Source organism: Rattus norvegicus, chromosome 1, assembly GCF_021556685.1.
Source record: "Rattus norvegicus strain SHRSP/BbbUtx chromosome 1, alternate assembly SHRSP_T2T, whole genome shotgun sequence".
NCBI classification, from domain to species: Eukaryota; Metazoa; Chordata; class Mammalia; order Rodentia; family Muridae; genus Rattus; species Rattus norvegicus.
In genome coordinates, this window is record NC_141534.1 from 55,628,766 (window position 1) to 55,648,395 (window position 19,630).

Sequence of the window (19,630 nt, forward strand, 5' to 3'; positions counted from 1 at the left end):
AAGGTACAACCAGAGCATGGCATCTTACTACTTAATGTAAGGGGAAGCTATTCACCGGCATGGCTGCATAACCCAGGCTCAGCAAGTTTGTCCAGTTAGGGCCCCATTCCCTACCCTCACTGACGGCACTTATTTCCCTCTAGGACTAAAGAGGAATAGAAGTGAGTACACCGTAGACACATTGGTCTCATCTTCCAATGGTCGAGTGTCTGACTTTGATCATACACCTAGTCAAAGAGGCAGAGGCGCCTACCCTTCTTTTCAGGATACTCCCAATGCCACCCACACTGAATAAAGCATACATACATGCTAGAAGTGCCCTGTGTCTTCAATCAACAATCAACCACACTTAGAAGAGCAGTCGCAATGAGAACACAGAGGACAACCTACTTTCCTGCTGTTTCTCAGCTGAGAGGACTTTCCCCAGCTAGGGCCTTCCCAGAGGCTTTGAAAGAACGAACAAATTTCAATGGGGAAATTCACTGATGAAGTTGTGTTGCTGCTTTCTTTCAAGAAAGAAACTTTATATGGGGAGAAGAGAGTGTTCTCCCAGAAAGGAGGCACAAGGCGATCGTCCAGAGAACATGCAGAAGGCACAACCCAGGTACATTTGTGCTTTGTCCATCCCAGTTTGCTCTGTGCTCATTCTTCCTCTGGCTCTGTTTTCCAGTTCCCCATAATTCTTACCTTCTTATATTCTCTAAATATTTTATGATTCTTCCTCTAACCCAAGCCTCCTCCCTCTTCTGGATTTCTTTTCTTCCCAACAAGAACTCAATATGACTGCTGTGTATCCCACTCTAGAGCATGGTCTTGCTGACTGCATCCCTTCACCTGAAGTTTATCACACTCTAAAAACACCAGTTTCCACAAGGTGAGGTGGAGAGTGCTATGACCTCATGCAATCTTTCCATAAGTTACTGGTCCTAGCACAAGTGGCCATTAATCACAAGACGCACAGAACAAATTCTTATGTTTACGAAAGTAACATCACATTCCATTCAGCCTCAAATCTAATAACCAGTAATGCCTTTGTAAAAGTGCAATTAGAGTTGTTGCAACAGTGCAGATCCTGTGAAAAGGTAGGTCCTGCAACAGCGGAGGCACTGAAATTGTGCAGGTTCTGTGACAGTGAAGGTCCTTTGAAAGTGGAGGCACTGTGATAGGGGAGGTCATTCTACCTCTAGTGGAGGTGCTGCAAAATTGAAGGTTCGGCTACAGTGGAGGTCATGTGACAACTGAGGTCCAGCAATTGGAATTGCTGATACAGGAATATTCCTGTAACTGTAGAGATCCTGTGACAGAGAAGTTGGAGCATCATTGGAGGTCCAGCTTCACTTGATGTCCTGAAACAGTGTAGTTGCTGTGACCATGGTAATGCTACAACAGTGGAAGTCCTGGGATAGAGCAGGTTATAAGACACTGGAGATCCTGCGACAGTTGTAGTGCTCCTACAGTGGAGGTCCTGTGACAGTGGAGGTCTGCAGCAATGGGGGATCTGCGACAGTGGAGTTGATTTATGGACCGTGGAGGCCCTGCCATAGTGGAGGTGTTTCCACAGTGAATGTCCTGCAATCATAGTGTTGTTTGGACTGTGCAGTTCCTTGGACAGAGGAGTTCTTGTGACATTGATGGTCCTATGACATTGGACGTTGTAAGACACTTGAGCTCCTGCACAGTAGAAATCCTGTGATAGTTGAGATGCTGAGAAACTTGAAGTCCTGTAACAGTGGAGTTGACACACAGACAGTGGACTTCCTGAGGTAGTGGTGGTGCTTAAACAGTGGATGTCCTGTGACAGAGGAGGTCCTGCAATATAGGAAGAACAACATATGCTGGCTGATGACCCAGAGCTTCCAGTAAATAGACCACCAACCAAGGGGTGTACAGGGATGTGATATATATCTATATCAATATCTATATATCTCTATATCTCTATATCTATATCTCAGAGGATGGCATTATCTGAAACCAATAGGATGAAAATCCCTTGGTCCTGTGGAGATGTGATGCCCCAATATAGGAGGATGCTGGAATGGTGGGTTTGGAAATGGTGGTGGGTTTAGGAGCACCATCATAGTGGCAAGATGGACTGATGAGACTGAAGATGTAGGAGTGGGAGTTTGTGGAGTGGCACCTGGAAAGTGGGCTATCATTTGAGATGTTAAAAAAAGTGAAAATGATAAGGTTTACATTGTCTGACCAAAACCCAAGGGACACTACATAAGGAACACAAAAACCCACAGGTGCTCACCAACAATCAGATAAAATTTGGCCTTCGGTGGTCTACTCCAAAGAAACTATTCCAAGAATACTGTTTAATTTTTTCAAACACAGTTTAAAACTCTTAAGTGTGCTCTCAAATCTGCCCTAATTCACATAAATCAATCAAAACTGTTGGCTTTGTAAATAGTTCTCTCGTGTCCCAATGTTTATATGCTGGTCACACCAACAACATTATACTTGTCTACATGTGAGTCAAACAATGTGGGATCCTTGTCCCAAGTGGGCCATGCAGACCCTGGGCTCACCTTCAGGTTCTCACATACACATAAAAGCACACACACACACACACACACACACACACACACAGAGAGAGAGAGAGAGAGAGAGAGAGAGAGAGAGAGAGAGAGCGCTTATCATCTATTTCTAAGGCATAATGTGTGCTCTTGGAGTTGGGCACTAGGACTTGCACATGTAAACAATGCTGTACACCTAGGAACATCTTCTGATCTGTATTTTCTCTTTTATATGCAGTTCCTTGGACATCTTCAAAAGCAAGTAGGGCATTGACATACCATGAATTCTTGAGCCTAAAGGTAAATTTTAATACAAAGCTCACATGTCACTCACAGATGACTCTAATAGGAAGTACATTAAGTTCAGTATCATTCAATCTGAAACCCTCAGTGTGTATACACCACTCTCACTGCCCTCACGAAATCTCATGTTTGAACCACTCTGCCTAGCTGGAGATACCTGTTTATCTCCCAGAATAAAAGGGAGGCTCCAGGCTCAAGTGGAACAGCAGATTCAAGGTGGGACTGTTGGGTGACATTACAGTGAACACCAGGGACTTCCCCTGAGAGGCAGGAAGTGGTCCTTTCATTCCTGCTGGGGAAACAGTATCTAGATTGTCCTGCATGGGACAGAATCCTCTCATTCTAGCAGATATCCTGGGTGACAGAAGGAATGTAGGTAGATTATGAAATCAAACTACCACATTTCTTTCTGAGGCAGAGACATTTGAGAACCTTGGCCCAGGAGTTAACAGCTCCAGATAGCAAGGTGATGTCAGTGTGGGCCCTGTATTGACCTATGTATAGTTATTTATGTTAATCACCAAATATTTTAAATTTACAGCACTTAAGAGCAAAGTCTCCCAGGAGACTCAGCTAAAACTAATCAGTGAGTTTTTAAGGGCGGCAATGGGGGGAGGATGGGGAGGGGAACACCCATAAAGAAGGGGAGGGGGAGGGATTAGGGGGATGTTTGCCCGGAAACTGGGAAAGGGAATAACCCTTGATATGTATATAAGAAATACTCAAGTTAAAAAAAAAAAGAAAGAAAGAAAGAACACAAACAAGTAGGAAATTTAAATTCATGTGACTGCTAGAAGTAAAGCAAGATGCTCTTGGTAGATAAGGTGATAACCTTTGTGTAAGACCCCTAAAATCATACCAACTTAAGATATGAAGTGCTCAGCTAGGATGCTTAGTGCCATGAACCCAAGACAGAGCTTCTCTATGTCTCATCATCTCTGAAGCACAGTCCACAAACAGTTGCAACAAACCTTCTCTTTCTCCAAGTTCGAAGTTACCTTTACTCTTATTGTTTCCACAGTTAACTGAGCTCTCCTGGATACACAGGTTTGACTAACCTTCTCTGAACTTCTCCCAACCATGTACAGATGGACCTCCCTCTGCACATGAGGCCTGTTCCTCTCAGGCCTGCTGTTCTCCCTCCCAGATTAGAATTGGACACCTTTCAAACCTACATTCTTAAGTCATCTATCAACATTGGGTACATGATAGGCACAAGTTGACTTTGAGTGCAAAATGACACTTTCCTACCGGACAATGAATAGGGTCCAGGGGTTCCAAACATGAAAACTGGCCAGGTAAGGTCAGGTAAACCTCATACTGTCTTTATGTAGAGATAAAAATTGACACACCTTCCCAAAGCAGACTTGCTCAGCTGTCTCAGTCCACACAGCAGTCCTTTGCTGAGCTTCCTTACTTCCAGTGACTGATGAGAGTACATGAGAAGATGCTTGATTTCTACAAAGACCTGGGCCCCATGAACCACAGTAGCAGCAGCTTCTGATCAAAAGTTATACCAGGAACTGAAAATACCTAATGTTCATGTGGTGATTTAAATATGCTCAGCCCAGGGAGTGGGGCTATTTAAAGATGTGCCCTCATTGGATAGGTGTAGCCTTGATGGAAGAAGTGTGTCACTGTAGATGTGACCCTTATGTTCCTTGTCCTAGCTGCATGAAAATCAGTTTTCTAGTAGCAACCTTCAGATGATGATGTAGAACTCCCAGCTCCTCCTGCAACATGTCTGCCTAGATGCTACCATGCCCCTACCTTGATGATAATGAACCAAACTGCTGAACTTGAAGGCAAACCCAAATAAATGTTCTTCTTATAAGAGTTGCTTTGGTCATGGTGTCTGTTAATAGCAGGAAAACTCTAAGTAAGTCACTTTCTACCACAGATTACTAAGTTAGTTGAGTGATGTCTTCACCTGAGGAGACATGGCCTCTTATTAAGGTGCTAATCTCCAAGCAATTTCAGGCTCTCTTCTGGTATAGGCATTGGCTATAATATTAATCTTCCCAGTGTCTTTTTCTTTCCAAACTCTACATTTTGTATTTCTTTTTGCCCCATTTGTTCTTTTTCATTGAAGACTTATAACCACAGTAAGACCGAGGCCATACTGGGCCCTCTTCAAATTTTCATCAAAGAAATTTGTTTATTACTTTTAAATTTAGCCTCAGATAAGTTTTTAGGATGTGGGCAGAAAGGAAGCCACATTTTTGTAAAAGCTTTGTAGGAATTATCCTAGACCAGTTACAAACATTTTTTCCTCCTGAATCCCCTTCTCCTGGGCTTCCACAGTCTGAATACCTCTTGGCACTCCTGACTCCCAAGTGCCTGCCAGTATAGCCCATTAAACTCTTCTTAGAGCACTGGAATTCTTACATATTTCCCAAAACAAGAAACAACCTGGCATCGTGAGGTGTCACACAGCAAGAGTCCACTCCATTATGTCACGTCACCTTCTGCATTTGTTACCTTTGTATTTCTGTGACAGAAATGCCATGAGCACAGCAAACTATAAAACAAGTAGGACATTAGTGATTCTATTTCAGAGAACATGTGTTAGCAGAGGTTAAGTTCCATGACTACAGGGCATGGCGGAAGGAGGAGGAGGCTGAGGTATGACATCTAGAATCACAAGTACAAAGCAGAGAGTGCACAGGGAGTGGTGCACAGCACTGAAACCTCAAAGCCCAGCCCCGCTGACATTCTTTCTCCAGCAAGGGCATACCTCCTGGATCTTCCCAAACAGAGTCACCAACTGGGAAAGGAGTACTCAAATGCCCGAGACAGTGGAGGATAGCTCATGCAAAATGTCATAGTGATTCAGGAATTCGAATCAGTAACAGAGAGAACCTTCACTCTGGGTCACTGTGTGTTGATGCAGAGCCAGCAAGCTGCTCTCCCTCCTCTTGCACATAAGATGTGGATTAAGTAAAAATGTAAACAAGCATCTCCATGGAAAATCAACAGCCCTGTTAATCTGGTCACACTTACAGTATCGGTCTAGAGGTATTGGACACTGAAATCGCAGAAGGAGCCAACACAAACTAAAACCCTTTAGTCTATAGGAATAAAAGTACCACAGAAGGCAAAAGGGGCAAGGACATGAAGCAAACACTCACTCACTCAGCAGATAAAATTACAGCTAATCCTAACCCACAGACCTACTTCTTAAACAGCGTACATTCTGCTGGTACCTATTCAACATGATCCTAAATGCTGCAGTCAGAACAAATGGTTTCTTACTTTGTGGAGTATGACTTAAAAACACTAAAGTCGTCTGAAGGAAGCGAATGGAATCTTCTCAGGGCCTAGGGAGGTCGGCTAAGGGAGTACAGAATAACAAAACAACACCACCCAATTTCCCCACCAGGAAGCAGAAACTGGTCTGCTGTCAGTTGTCAATTGCTGCAGGTTTAACAGAAGCCTCCACACTGGAAGGACTGAGGAAGTTGAGGTTAAAATACAATTACACTGAAAGGTCACTTTAGGAATGAGAAGGGTAGCAACTGGACAGTGCTCTCTCTCTCTCTCTCTCTCTCTCTCTCTCTCTCTCTCTCTCTCTCTCTGTGTGTGTGTGTGTGTGTGTGTGTGTGTGTGTGTGTTCCATGCATTTGTTTGTGTGTGAGTGTGGTTGGGTTGTTGTTGTTCGGTTAATTTGAGACAGAGTGTCACCACAAACTGAAGCTGTCCTAAAACTCACCCTGTAGACAAGGGAGGTTTGGACAGTATAGAGACCACCTCTCTCCTGAAAGGTGGGATTAATGATGTGCAGCACAAGCTATGAGTGAATGTAAATTTCAAATTCTGAAGGTTTTATAAATCTCTTTCTGCTTGCCTTAACAATGCTGGTGCTTACAGCAATACATGGTACACTGAGGACAGAAAAGAATATACTGTGTGAGTTTGTGAGATGGATAGAAGTGAAAGGAACTAGCTGATTGAGTTTAGTTCCAGAAGCACTGTCAATATTCAAAAACAAATATAGTCAATTTTTATCATTTGTAAAAATCATTAAGGGCATCCAGTAAGAGATTAAACTATTTTTGGTGTTGTGATGCTACACAATCATAAGACTGATTCCTGTGGAACAGGCTGGTGGAGCAGACAGTAATCAACAGGACATCAGAAAACCTTCAGAGCAAGAACTAGAGAGATCGCTCAGGGTTTGAGAGCACTGGTTGCCTTTGCAGAGGACCTTCACTTGTTTTCCAACAACTCTAAGTCAGCTCACAGCCATCTGCAACTCAACATCTAGAATATCTTACCCTCTTCCGGTTTTGTGGGCACATACTGCAGAGACAAGACAAGTCAGCCTCAGCAAGGCCTGGCCGGCTACTCACACACCCCATGGCTCTGAGCCCATCAGCACCAGACCTGAGGACTACCAGGGGTGCAAGCTTTACACCCTGGACTCTTTAACCTTTGGTCAGTTAATTGCCAGAGAAAGTAGCTGGGAAGCAGGGTTTACAGAGAAAACCATAGAAACAGTTCAGCCTTAAAAAACATAATCTGATCCCTTCGAAGCCAGGTGTATGTGTCTGTGTGTGTGTGTGTGTGTGTGTGTGTGTGTGTGTGTGTGTGTGTGTGTAGGTGCTCATAAGACATAGGTAGGCTTGGAAAATCAAGGAGAGGAAGGATTCATTGAGAAGCTGAGATGGTGGGGAATGAAGGGTGGATGTTGGAAGGAAGCTAGAGCATGGTGGGGTTTTATAAGCCAAAGAAGTGAAATTCGTATTTAATTCCCTTAGACAACTGGTCCAGGTGCAGTGTTCCTGATGGTGGCTCGGTGCTCCAGCTGTGGATTCAGGGAACTCAGAACATCATACTGAAAATAATCTCTCAGACTACAGAGTCAAATTCTTGCTGGTGCTCCAGTCTCATCAGAGAAGAAATTAAGTCCCTCCTCCTATGGACCCTCTCATTCTTGTCATTCTCACCTGCAGGAGATTCAGTCCTTCCTTTGAGGGGGCTCATACGTGCAGGTGATTTAGACCCTCTTGAAGGGAATTCTATCTCCAGATTGGGATGCGGACCCTCCTGTTAGGGAATTAACTCTCTAAATCTTCTCACAGAGTATGGGTGACCACCTGGAGACAGCATTATCTGCACTTCTAAACTCTGATTGGTAAAGAGAATCCACAATATGAGTTTGAAAACCTCTGAGTTATATACTGAGTAATGAAAACCTACGAGTTATACACTGTTAATTTCTAAATGTATTCTGAGTATGAAAATCTCTGTAATGTTTTGATGAAATTTACTTACTTCCTAGATTTCAAACAATAATAGAAGCTATAGTTAAAAGTTTAGTATGTGCTTGCTCAAAGTAATTTGAAAATATTTTTGATTTTTATTAAAGATGGTGTATGACATAGAAATTTTCCCAACTATTGTTTTGTTTACTGCTAAGATATAGAAATGCTTTATTTCTGCTGACAGAGCTCATATTCATTGGTCTGGTATAACTCACTGTTCAATGCTAAACTTTAGCAGATTCCTTAGGGTCTCTGCCATTTATAATAGGATTCCATCTACAAGTTGCCTGTCTTGTTCTTCCTTTCTCATGGGATGCCTGTTGTGCAGTTTCTCCCCGTAAATGACAAAGTCATATCATGAGAACAATGCTGGATAGCAGTGCCAAAAAGACATGGGACACATTTACAAAGTCTGGTCCAATTAGAATGGGGCTCTGTGAGAAATTTCTGTCAGGTTTGCCCTGACCCTACGATTCTCTCTTGAGTGCTTTAGCTTGGACAAGATACCCCAATTCATATGGTGAAGGATGAAGTCCCTGACACTCAGCAGGTGACACTTAAAGACAGTGCCTTCAAGGTGATTGATTCAAGGAAGCCTGAAAGGTGGGCTCTGTTGTAATGTCTTTGGGGTCCTATGAAGGGAACCCTAGAGCCACAGACACTTAAAGGGTGCAGGGAGAAACCACAGAACACCAAGAGGAATCAGCTACCTACAAACTGAGGAGAACTGGAACCAACTCTTGGACCTAAGACTTCCAATCTCAAGCCCACAGAAACCTCTGCTCAGTTCTGCAGGCAGCCCAAAAATATTACAGTGTGCGTTCTTGGTGTGTCCTGGAGCCTGAAATTCACTGCTGTAAGCTCAGGTCGATCTTGGGGTAGATGGGACTAAGTATTAAGTCCTAAGATTTGTCTCTCGAGGTGAGATAAAGTGGTCCTGAGTTGGGTGCTAAGGTACAGTCCCAGGGTGAAGCTTCTGGATAGCTGGGTTGGGTCTTGAAACAGACAGAGCTGTGCGGTCCCCAGGGAACTTAACACTTGTTGCTGGAACAAAGGTTTCTTCTTTCAATGTCCACTTAGGCAAATTTGCAAAGATCAAAAATGCTGATTGTGGCTCTCACCACTTTCCCTTGGAGCATGCCCACAGAGTTCCTTGTTTTCTACTGGGAAGTCAAGCCTTCTCTTATAAGGAGCTGCTCATGCAGTCATCTTACGTCTCTGGTCAGGAAGAAAACCTGCTACAAACTCACCTTTAAGAGGCAGAACAGATCATCTTCTCTCAGGTTAAGGTCACAGCATAGTCTTTAGATATTGGCTAGGACGGTGGGGCTCGAGCTCCCATTCCCTCAGCCTCTGTCATGTTTCCAGTATACCACAAGCCCTGGCTGGTCACATATCACTTTCCACAGAGACCTCTGTCTTCTAATCCCTCAGTCTCCCCTGTTGAACAGGAGCTTTCTGTCCCTGTAGCCCAGACATGGACTCTAATTTTAGGGTGGGGCTGAGTTTAGATCATGTAATGTTCAGACTCTCTGCTTGGCAGCCATTATCAGGCATAGTGTTTATATTTTTGTTCACTTTATCGGTCTATTTTTTCTACTGTGTGCTCTAAGAAGGGAACGCGTAGGGTTACATAATTCTTGGTGTTAGTAGCTGTACTCCCAAATCCTGCTCAGTATGGAGTCTGTGGATGTTCAGCATAGCAGAGGGAGGTGCCAAGTCAGGAGACCTTGATGTGCTGATGCAGCAAATGAGAGGTCAGAGAGGACCCAAGTGGCAATTGGAGAAAGGAGCCATAAAGACAGTGGGGAGTAAACAGGTCAACCTCCCTAAGATTCCGAAAAGAAGCAGAATCTTGGACTCCATCTCAAGGGAACTCAAGATAAGACTCACAAAACAGTGCTACCAAGCCAATCCCAATTCTCTTATTTTTCCCACATTCCTGAGAGCAGAGAGGGGCAGTTTCAAACTCCCTGGGCTCCCTTCATACTCACAGGTATTTGATGCTGAAACTGCCACAACCTCTGTTCCGAAAATCCCCACAGTAACGAATGAAGGGCGTGGCTAAATCCGAGAGGGGGGGGGCGGGTATCGTTCATTGGCCACTCACGCACATGCGCACTATGCCTACCCACAGAAATTTTCCAGTCTAGCTTACTGGTTCATTGAACACAGGATTTTGCTCCTGTCCTCTCAAGAAATACAAGGTCGCCACAGTACTTGTGAAATACAAATCAATTTACTGTGGCATTGCGTACCCATCTCACCTGGAGGCATCTCTTTCCCAGCCCACTAGCGATCCTGCCTCAGACTTCCCAGAGAGCAGGCCCTTCCCCTTACGCTCTACCATCTTGCAAGCCTACCTTACAGATAATGTTTTGTAGGGTCCTTCAGTCAACCATACAGGTTCTATGTTCATTTCTCACAGCGTTAATTAAATTAAAATTAAATAACTGTTATGCTGAGAAAGAGATGCAGACTCAACTGCAACAAGTGTTCTTATAGCACTTAAGTCACAGGAGGCACAGCAACACGGTTCTTCCTTTCCTGACAGTGTATCTACATCTCCTTACTAAATGTTCAAGGTCTGAGATAGCTGTGTTTGCCTGCCACCCACGAGCTCCCATTCTTCTCAGACGCCTTTGCTCCTACCTGCAAGAATGCTGTGTAATGCTTTGAGAGCTCTAGATCCTTTGGAGCCTCTGAAATATTAGTTAACTTTAGAACAGAATTGTCATCTTTAATTTCCACCAGTGATTAGTCTAATGATGATTTGTATTTTGAAAATTAAATCCCTAGGATCAAATCCAAAATCTTTCTTTAGAATTTTTGAAATTAAATTATGAATTAGATATTCAATCTCAAATAGTTACAATAGATAGGGAGGCTCACATTTTTGAAGAATGATGTGTTTTGCACCTTACATAAAAACCTCCTTCTAGCCACCTCATGCAAATTAAAGAACTTACAGGCAACATTTTACCTGCACTGAGAGACTTTCTCCTGCAGACAGGGTCCACTATGACACAGTAGTGGTCTGAAAATCTCGGATATCAATAACTGGTAGGCAAATGGAGTTTGGAGAAAGAAGGGAAAGATAATTTCTAGGCCTACTCTCCTTGGAATGACAATGGAGAAGATAGGGTAGAGGAAACACCCTGTCATCTTTACAGCCCATCATTCTGCCCTCTGTGTCCAAGATTCCCCACAGCTAACAAGAACGGGTAACTTCACTCTAGTCAGATCACTAAGAAGTAGGCAGGGTTTTCTTGGTAAAGTAAAACAAAGTTTCTTGGATTTGGAACATCTCTCAGTTGCAACCATTTCAGAAAAAGAAATTAAACATCACTTAGAAGTACATTTGTTCCTTCTTCTTTAGGCCCACCCCACAAATCCACTGCCTAGGTCAGACCTGCTTGAGTACAGGTGACCTCTCTCTTCTCACTTACTGTTCAGTTCATTCTCAAGCTCTGTTAACTTAAGAGAGGCTTTCATTTTGTCAGACACATCAGGACCTTGTGAAAAGTGGGGCAGATGCTCTTTAAATATCAGGTTTTCAGGGGCTCCAGAACTGCCAGGTAAGTCTGCATCTTGGTGGACAAGAAGAAAACACAAACGATCATGCATAAAAATACAACTAGCTAGCCTAACTAAATTTTCATCAGAATTTTCATGTTTCAATGAAACGAATTCTTTGTTGCATATTATTTCAGTAATTTTCTGTATTGCTGCTGAGACAAGCTACACCTATGCTGTGGTCTGAGCAGAACTTTAAAACCCAATCTGTGCTCATCAACTAAATGTAAGTTCAAGGAAAAGGGCAGGGTTTGTGACATAGGCCTATAACCAGTCTCCCAAAAAGTTATGAATACAACTTAAAATATAACAAAAGTCTAATAAACCAAGAAACAATTCCATGTAGAAAAGGGACAATATATTCTCTTGACAGTAACTTTCAAAAATAAATATACACACTACAGATGGCCCAGTGGTCAACCGAAGATTACATAAATGCTAGAAAGACAAGGCAAACAGCTTAGCCATTGAGAGACCCTCTTTCAAAGAGTAACAGACAGTAATTGGAGGATAATTTCTGTCAACCTCAGGGCAAGCCTCCACGTGCACCTATGTACACAGATATATATGGTAATGCAACAATCCCACACTAAAAATGGAGAAAGAAAATAGCGAAGACAGTGTGCTCAATTTCAGTAAGCAGGCAATTTGTGCCACCTAAGCAAGCATAACTACGGGGGTAGTTTAAAAGTACAGCGTTTCCACAAACTTTCCCCAATCTAATACGGAGAGTCAGAACAGCCCTGATTAATGTAATTCAGTGTTACAAAGGCAGAGGACATCTAACCTGAATGGATGTTTAACTATATACATATATTCTCATGTAGATATATAACCATATACAACAAATAGCCAATATCAAACAAAATGGAGAGAAATTTGAAGCAATCCTACTAAAATCAGGGACAAGGCAAGCCTCCTCATTCTCCCAGTATCTATTCAGTATATTATGGGAGGTTCTAGCCAGAACAATTAGATAACAAAAATAGATCAAAGGAATACAAATTGGGAAGGAGGAAGTTAAGATATCACTATTGGTGGATGATATGATAGTATCAACCGATGACCACAAAATATTCTACCATAGAACTCCTTCAGCTGATAAACAATTTAAGCAATGTGGCTAGTTCGAAAAATTCACTCTAACAAATCAGCAATCTTCCCCTACTCAAAGAAAAAATGGGCTGAAAAAAATTAGGGAAACAGCACCCTTAACATTAGTCGCATACAATATAAAATACCTCAGCGTGACTCTAACAAAGCAAGTGAAAGATCTGAACAATAAGAACAAGACTCTGATAAAAGAAATTGCGGAAGACCTCAGAAGATGGAAAGATCTCCCATGTTCTTGGATCAGCAGGATAAACATAGTAAATTGGCCATCTTACCTAAACCAATCTATAGATTCAAAGCAATCCCCATGAAAATTCCAACTCAATTCTTCATAGAGTTAGAGCAATTCTCAAATTCATCTAGAATGACAAAAAACACAGGATAAAGAAAAATATTCTCAACAATAAAAGAAATTCTGGGAGAATCAGCATTCCTGACCTCAACCTGTACTACAGAGAAATAATTAAAAAAAAACACAGTTATTGATATAGGGACAGGCAGGTAGATCAAGGTAATACAATGTACAACCCAGAAAATAACCCCATACACCTATGGGCACTTAACCTGTGACAAAGTAACCAAATCTATCCAGTGTAAAATAGACAGCAGTTTCAACAAAAGGTTCTGGTTCAAATGTCAGTGAGCTTGTAGAAGAATGCACATGATCCCTTATGTTTATACAAGTCTTATTTATAATACCCAGAACTTGTAACCAATCCAGATGTCCTAAAATGGAAGAATGGATATAGAAATCGTGATACATTTGCACAATGGAGTACTACCTAGCTATTATAAACAGTGACTTCATGACTTCATGAAATTTGGAAGGAAATGGATAGAACTAGAATATATTAACCTGACTGAGTAAAGGAGACGCAAAAGGACACACATGCTATGTACTCACTGATAAGTTGATATCAGCCCAAAAGCTCAAAATGCCCACAATAACCCTCACAAACCACATGGAGCTTAAGAACAAGGAAGACCAAAGTGTGGAAGCTTCAGTCCCACATAGTAGGGGGAACAAAATAATAACAGGTGGTAGGCAAGGCAGGGACCAGGAAGCGAGAGAGGAGGGGAAGAGAAATATGCAAGGGTTGGGGAGGACAGGATCAGATTTTAGAAGGGAAATGGGCAAATTAGATTTTCAGGAAATTGATTAAAAACTGGGTGTAGCCACTACAAAGTCCCAGGTGTTATGGCAGTGAGAGTCTCCCAGGACGCAAAAAGGATGAATTTATCTGAAGTATGCAACAAAGGGGACATACAACCTGTAGAGACCACCTCCACTAGATAGACACGGCCCCAAGTTGAAGGATTGGGACACACGACCATCTCAAAATTTTTTACTTAGATATGTTCCTGTCCAAAGTAAACACAAAAATAAAAACTGGAACAGACACTGAAGGAAAGGCCATCCAGAAACTACCCCACCTAGGATTCCATCCCATCAGCAGATACCAATTCTATACACTATTCCTAATGCCAAGATGTGTTTACTGACAGTAGCTTGGTATTGCTGATCCCTGTTACATCAGCACCTGATTAATACAGCAGCAGATACTCACAGCCAACCATCAACCTGAGCCTGGGGACCCCAAAGGAAGAGCTAGGTGAAAAACTGAAGTAGCTGAGGGAATTGAACCCCATAGCAAGAACATTATCAGCTAACTGGACCACCCAGAGCTCTGATAGACAAAACAGAAACTAAAGAATACACATGGAGGGAACCATGGCTCCAGATACATGGACTTCGCTGACATCAATGGGAGAGCAGGACCCTGGTCCTGTGGAGGTTTGATGTGCCAGCATAGGGGGATGTTAGATTGGTTAGGCGGGAGTAGGGGAGAGAATGGAGGAGCTCCCTCATAGACACCAAGTTGAGGGGCATGGGGAGGATGGAATGGGTGGTTGTGGAGGGGCAACAAGGAAGGGGGATATCATTTTAAAAGTAAATGAATAAAATGATTAATTAAAAAAAATCTCATGATCATCTCAATAGATTCTGAAAAGGCCTTTGAGCAAATCTGACAGTCCCTTGTGTTAAAAGTCACTGAGAGAGAGGGTTACAGAAGAATACATGAACACAATTAAGGTAACATGTCGTGCCCACCTCGGCCGGCAAGGAAGACGCAACAGGGTTGGATTCTTCTCAACAGCCTTTACTGCAGGACACCTTCATTGTTGACAGGGGGATTCAAGCATCAAAAGCACTCGCCTTATATACACAACAGTATGCTAATATTCTTTCAGGGATTGGCGGGGCACGAGTCACCCCACTGTCATCCCAGCTACTTGACCTCCAGAGATTGGCAAGGCATGAACCTCTATTAGCATAGTACCACCCCAGCCAGGCTGACTTCAGGTGCAAAACCATGCCCATGCGCAGTACTGTTGTTCACCACAGGAGGGCGCCGGATCACCTCATTATCATACAGCTGCCCTGAGGAGGGGACAAGCCTGAGCACGCGTGGTAAGTTATTCACAATGGAAAGGGGCTGGCTGTAGGCGCCTCTCACTACAGTAACATACAACAATCCACTAGCCAACATCAAATTAAATAGAGAGAACCAAAGCAATTGTCCTAGGCTCAAGGGCAGGGCAAAGCTGTCCGCCCTCTCCCTATCATTTCAATATGGTTCTTGAAGTTCAGGCTAGAGCAATAAGAAAACTAAAGGTGAACAAGGAGATATACATTGGAAGGGAAGAAGACATCGTATTGGTATTTGTGATGATATCATAGAATATAGAAGAGACACAAAAAATTCTATCAGAGAACTCCTACATTTGATAAATACCTTCAACAAAGTGGATGGATACAACATTAATTAAAAAAATCAGTATCACTCTTTTAAACAAACTATAAAGGGGCTGACAAATAAGTTAGGGAAACACCACTCTTTACAATAGCAACAAATAATATAACAAAAAGGCCTCAGTGAAATTATATGACAATGAAAGATCTGTATGACAAAAATTTTAGTCTCTGATTAAAGCAATTGAAGAAGATATCATAAGAAAGGTCATGGACAGGTAGGATTAATAATTTAAAAATGACCATCTTACTAAAACCAATCTAAATTGTGAATGCAATAACCGTCACAGCTGAAAACAAGTCTTTACAGACCTTAAAAGAGCAATTCTCAACTTCAAGTGAAACATTTAAAAAATCCAGGATAGCTAAACCTTTCCTGAACAATAACAGAATTTCGGGAGGAATCACCATCTCTGATTTACCGCTGTCCTACAGAGCTATAGCAATAAAACTATATGGTATTGGTATAGGAACAGGCAGGCTGATCAATAAAATGAAATCCAAGACCCTGAAATAAACTCACACAATTATGGATGCTTATTATCAACAAAGTAGGCAAAATCATAGGACAAAAAATAAGAAAGCATCTTCAACAAATGGTGCTGGGCTAATTAGATGTAGGCATATAGAAGAATGCAATGAGCCTTATCTATAAACCTGTGCAAAACTCAAGTCCAATTGCATCAAAAACTGAAACATAAAACCTTATCCATCAAATCTGATACAAGAGAATGTGGGAAATACGCTTGAGCCCATTGTACAGGAGACAACTTCCTGGATAGAACACCCATGGTGCTCAGACATTGAGATCCACAATTAATAAATGAAATTTGATGAAACTGAGGAGCTTATGTAAGGAAAAGAGTACACTTAATGGGAGAAATAACAGCTGAGCTCAGGTGTCCTGGAGTCCTCCCTAGTCTGTGTCAGTGATCTCAAGTCCAAGTCACAGCCGCCTGATTTGTAGTATCAAACACAGCAATGTTTCAGGCCAAGGGAACTGTGAACACCATGTACACCTTGCTGTTTGAATTTTATGGGAACTGTTGAGCACCAAAGGAAGCAAGGGCTACAAGGTCAGGTATTACAGGACTGGGACAGAGCTGGAATCCAAGTTCCCTTCTTCCGCTGCTCTGGGCGGAAAATGGGCCTGGTAATTGGTTCTTGGTGTGTATAGGGGACAGAATCAAAAGGTCCTATGGGAGCCCTGGCACAAGCCTGCCCAAGTCTGGCTTAGGGAGCCTCACACCATCCCAGTATTTGATGTGTCCCCAGGTTTGTCTACCACCTTCTGCTGTGTGTCATATTCCCTACCACCTGCAAGGGACTCTAAATATCTTCCTACAAAAGGTTTTCAAGGAGGAGTTGTACACGACACATGGTGGCTCTGTGGTGAAGTTAACACGGACCAATAGATTAGAGGGCTAGAGCCCCAGGACTGATGCTGGGTGGACACTCTCCTCTGAAATGCAACACAGAGATCTTTGTACAGAAATCAAGGGAGTGCTCTGAGTAGCTGTGCAGAGCACCTCTAGCTCAGGGACTCAGGACTGACACCCATAGAATGTTATAGAGCAGCCGTTTGTGATACAAGGGCTCATCTGCCTGGGTCCCTGAGCCTCTAGAGATGATAGCAGGACTGGGCTGTGGCTGGTTATGGGCTCAGACGGGAGGGTGGGAGGGGCTTTGTCCTTGGCTCCTCGGAGTAGAGCAGTTTTTCTTTCCCTGTCCCTGCTTTTTGAACTTTTCTTTCCTTGGGAAAACGGAAGGACTGGAAGAAGTCTGTCTATGGAGAGTGAGGCTGGATGGGAAACTGCTCGCTGTTCTCCATTGTCATCCTGCTGGGGGTTTGGGGTTGTTGGCAGGTTAGCCTCTCCACCATTCCAGTCTGCTTCTCTCCATTTAATCCATGCATCTCTGTCTCTTCGCTTCGTGACATGGTTGCACAAGTCCTACCTGTAGCTACCACTCCAGGGCATAAGTCCCTCAGTGAGTGAATTCCAGATGGTTCTGTCTAGAGAGAAATTGTACAGGGTCGTTGCTCAGTATGTAGGTACATGGAAGAGGATACTGCACGGCATCCACACACATTTCATATAACATCAATCCACATACTCTGGTACTAATCGGTTCTATTTACACCTTTCACCATTATTGCTATTCACTGTACTGTGAAGTGTGAATTTTTATTATGTTTCACTTCTCCAAAGGAAGAGACAGTGTTTAGCACTGGAGATTCCCTAGGGCCTGGCCGGAAGGGAGGCCTTGACACACAGGTGTGGTTCTGGGAAAAAGCTTTTTCATAAAATGCCCCGTTGAATCCCAGGATGTGTGGATGTCTCTGTGCCCTATCCAGGGTTGACCTCAGTATATTAATGGGAGCTGAGGCTTCTCTCTGATAGAACAGTGCTACCCTCCTGGAAGATGTCTGTGATGGTTTGCATACACTTAGCTCAGGGAGTGGCACTATTAGGAGGCATGGCCTTGTTAAAGTAGGTAAGTCACATTGGTCATGGGCTTTAAGACCCCTTTCCTATCCACATGCAAGCCAATCTTCCCCAAGCAGCCTTCAGATGAAGATGTAGTACTCTCAGTTCCTCAGGCACCATGCCTGCCTGAATGCTGCCATGCTCCCAGCTTGATGATACTGGACTGAGTCTCTGAACCTGCAATCCTGTATCCATTAACGTTGTCCTTATAAAAACTGTATTGGTTGTGGTTTGTCTCTTGTCAACAGTAAAACCCTAACTGACACAATGTCCACGTTCCTTTCTTCAGCTTCCAGACTTTAGAAGCTTCACACATGAGCAGAATTCTCTTGGGACTATGGCCCTAGGCTCTAGGCTGTTTGCTTGATCTGAGAGTGTAAGGACATCCTGCACACCCCTATCCTGTGTTCTGAAAACTTTTCAAAGCCCATTCATCTGAGACTGGTGAGTTCAGGACAGTAGCCCCAAGTGTCTGACAGTTCACTCTCATGAGGCATCACCTGCCCTTGACAGCGGATTTTACTAAGGGGCATTGGATGTGCAGGAGAACTGTGTGTGGTGAGTCTAGTCAGATCAGCACAGGAGGGAATCAAGGTCCCGTTGGCTTGTGGTTTTTAAACTCATGGTCCTAGCACCGTCTTGTTGGTGTTTAGGTCCCTGTCAGTCCTCAATTGAATTTTAGCATGGGGAGCCAGGGCAGTTGTCTTCAAAGATATTCCTAGCATGGTCCACATCTTCACCTCACCAGACATTAAGCACAACAAACGCCAGGGAGGCAGAGAACCCTCAGGGGCTGGAACTGGCATGTTCAAACACTCTGGCTTGATCTTGGCCAACACAGGTTCAGAGAACAGCCTCTATGTAGAAAGATCTCCTTCCTCCTCTCAGAGTTTACAACATGTAGACTTAAACTAAGGTGCTGGCACACATGTGAGCAGAGGCACTAGCCTAGGCTTGTTCAATATCAAAGCCTACATGCCACCCCTATATCACAGTCACAGCAGCCCATCTCATGAGAATTCTAGGGGTGGTGATATTCTGGGTGACTATTGAATGTTCTGCTGCCAGTTTCTTTGCTTCCACATGTCCAACTGTGAAAAGGGATTGAGAAAGGGAAGGTGATGAAGTCCTACTAATATCTACTTGGTGCCACCAAAGACAATGGGGTCTGACTGGCAAGATCTTTGAGTTAGATTTTATAAAACACAACCTCAGGACAGTTAGTAGGTACTCTCAGGAAAGTGTAGAATGGTAGGTACAATGGGACAGGATCCCTGAGGCTGGTGCAGTGGGCCAGGAACCCTGAGGCAGGTAAAACTGGGTAGGGAGACTGGAACAGGTACAACAGTGCAGGGACCCTGGTGCAGGTGCAGTGGAGCAGAGACCCTGGGGGAGGTGCAATGGGGAAGTTGTCCTGGGGAGGGGACCTTGTATTAGTGATCCTGTGGCATGTGTAACTGGCAGGGACCCTGGGGCAGGGGCACTGTGACATGCTCCCAAGTTAGAATGTTCATACAGGTGTGTGTTTGCTTCATGCAGCTGCTGTCT

At 43.3% G+C, this 19,630-nt stretch overlaps 1 long non-coding RNA gene across 1 annotated transcript; it reads right to left on the bottom strand.

Moving 5' to 3' along the window:
- Positions 1-771: 771 nt before the first annotated feature.
- LOC134482785 (uncharacterized) lies at positions 772-10,164 on the bottom strand. Its single transcript, XR_015645460.1, has 2 exons — positions 10,084-10,164; positions 772-1,809 (listed from the first exon to the last, which is right to left on the bottom strand). It is a non-coding gene; the product is annotated as an uncharacterized LOC134482785 (long non-coding RNA).
- Between the last annotated feature and the right edge of the window lie 9,466 nt (positions 10,165-19,630).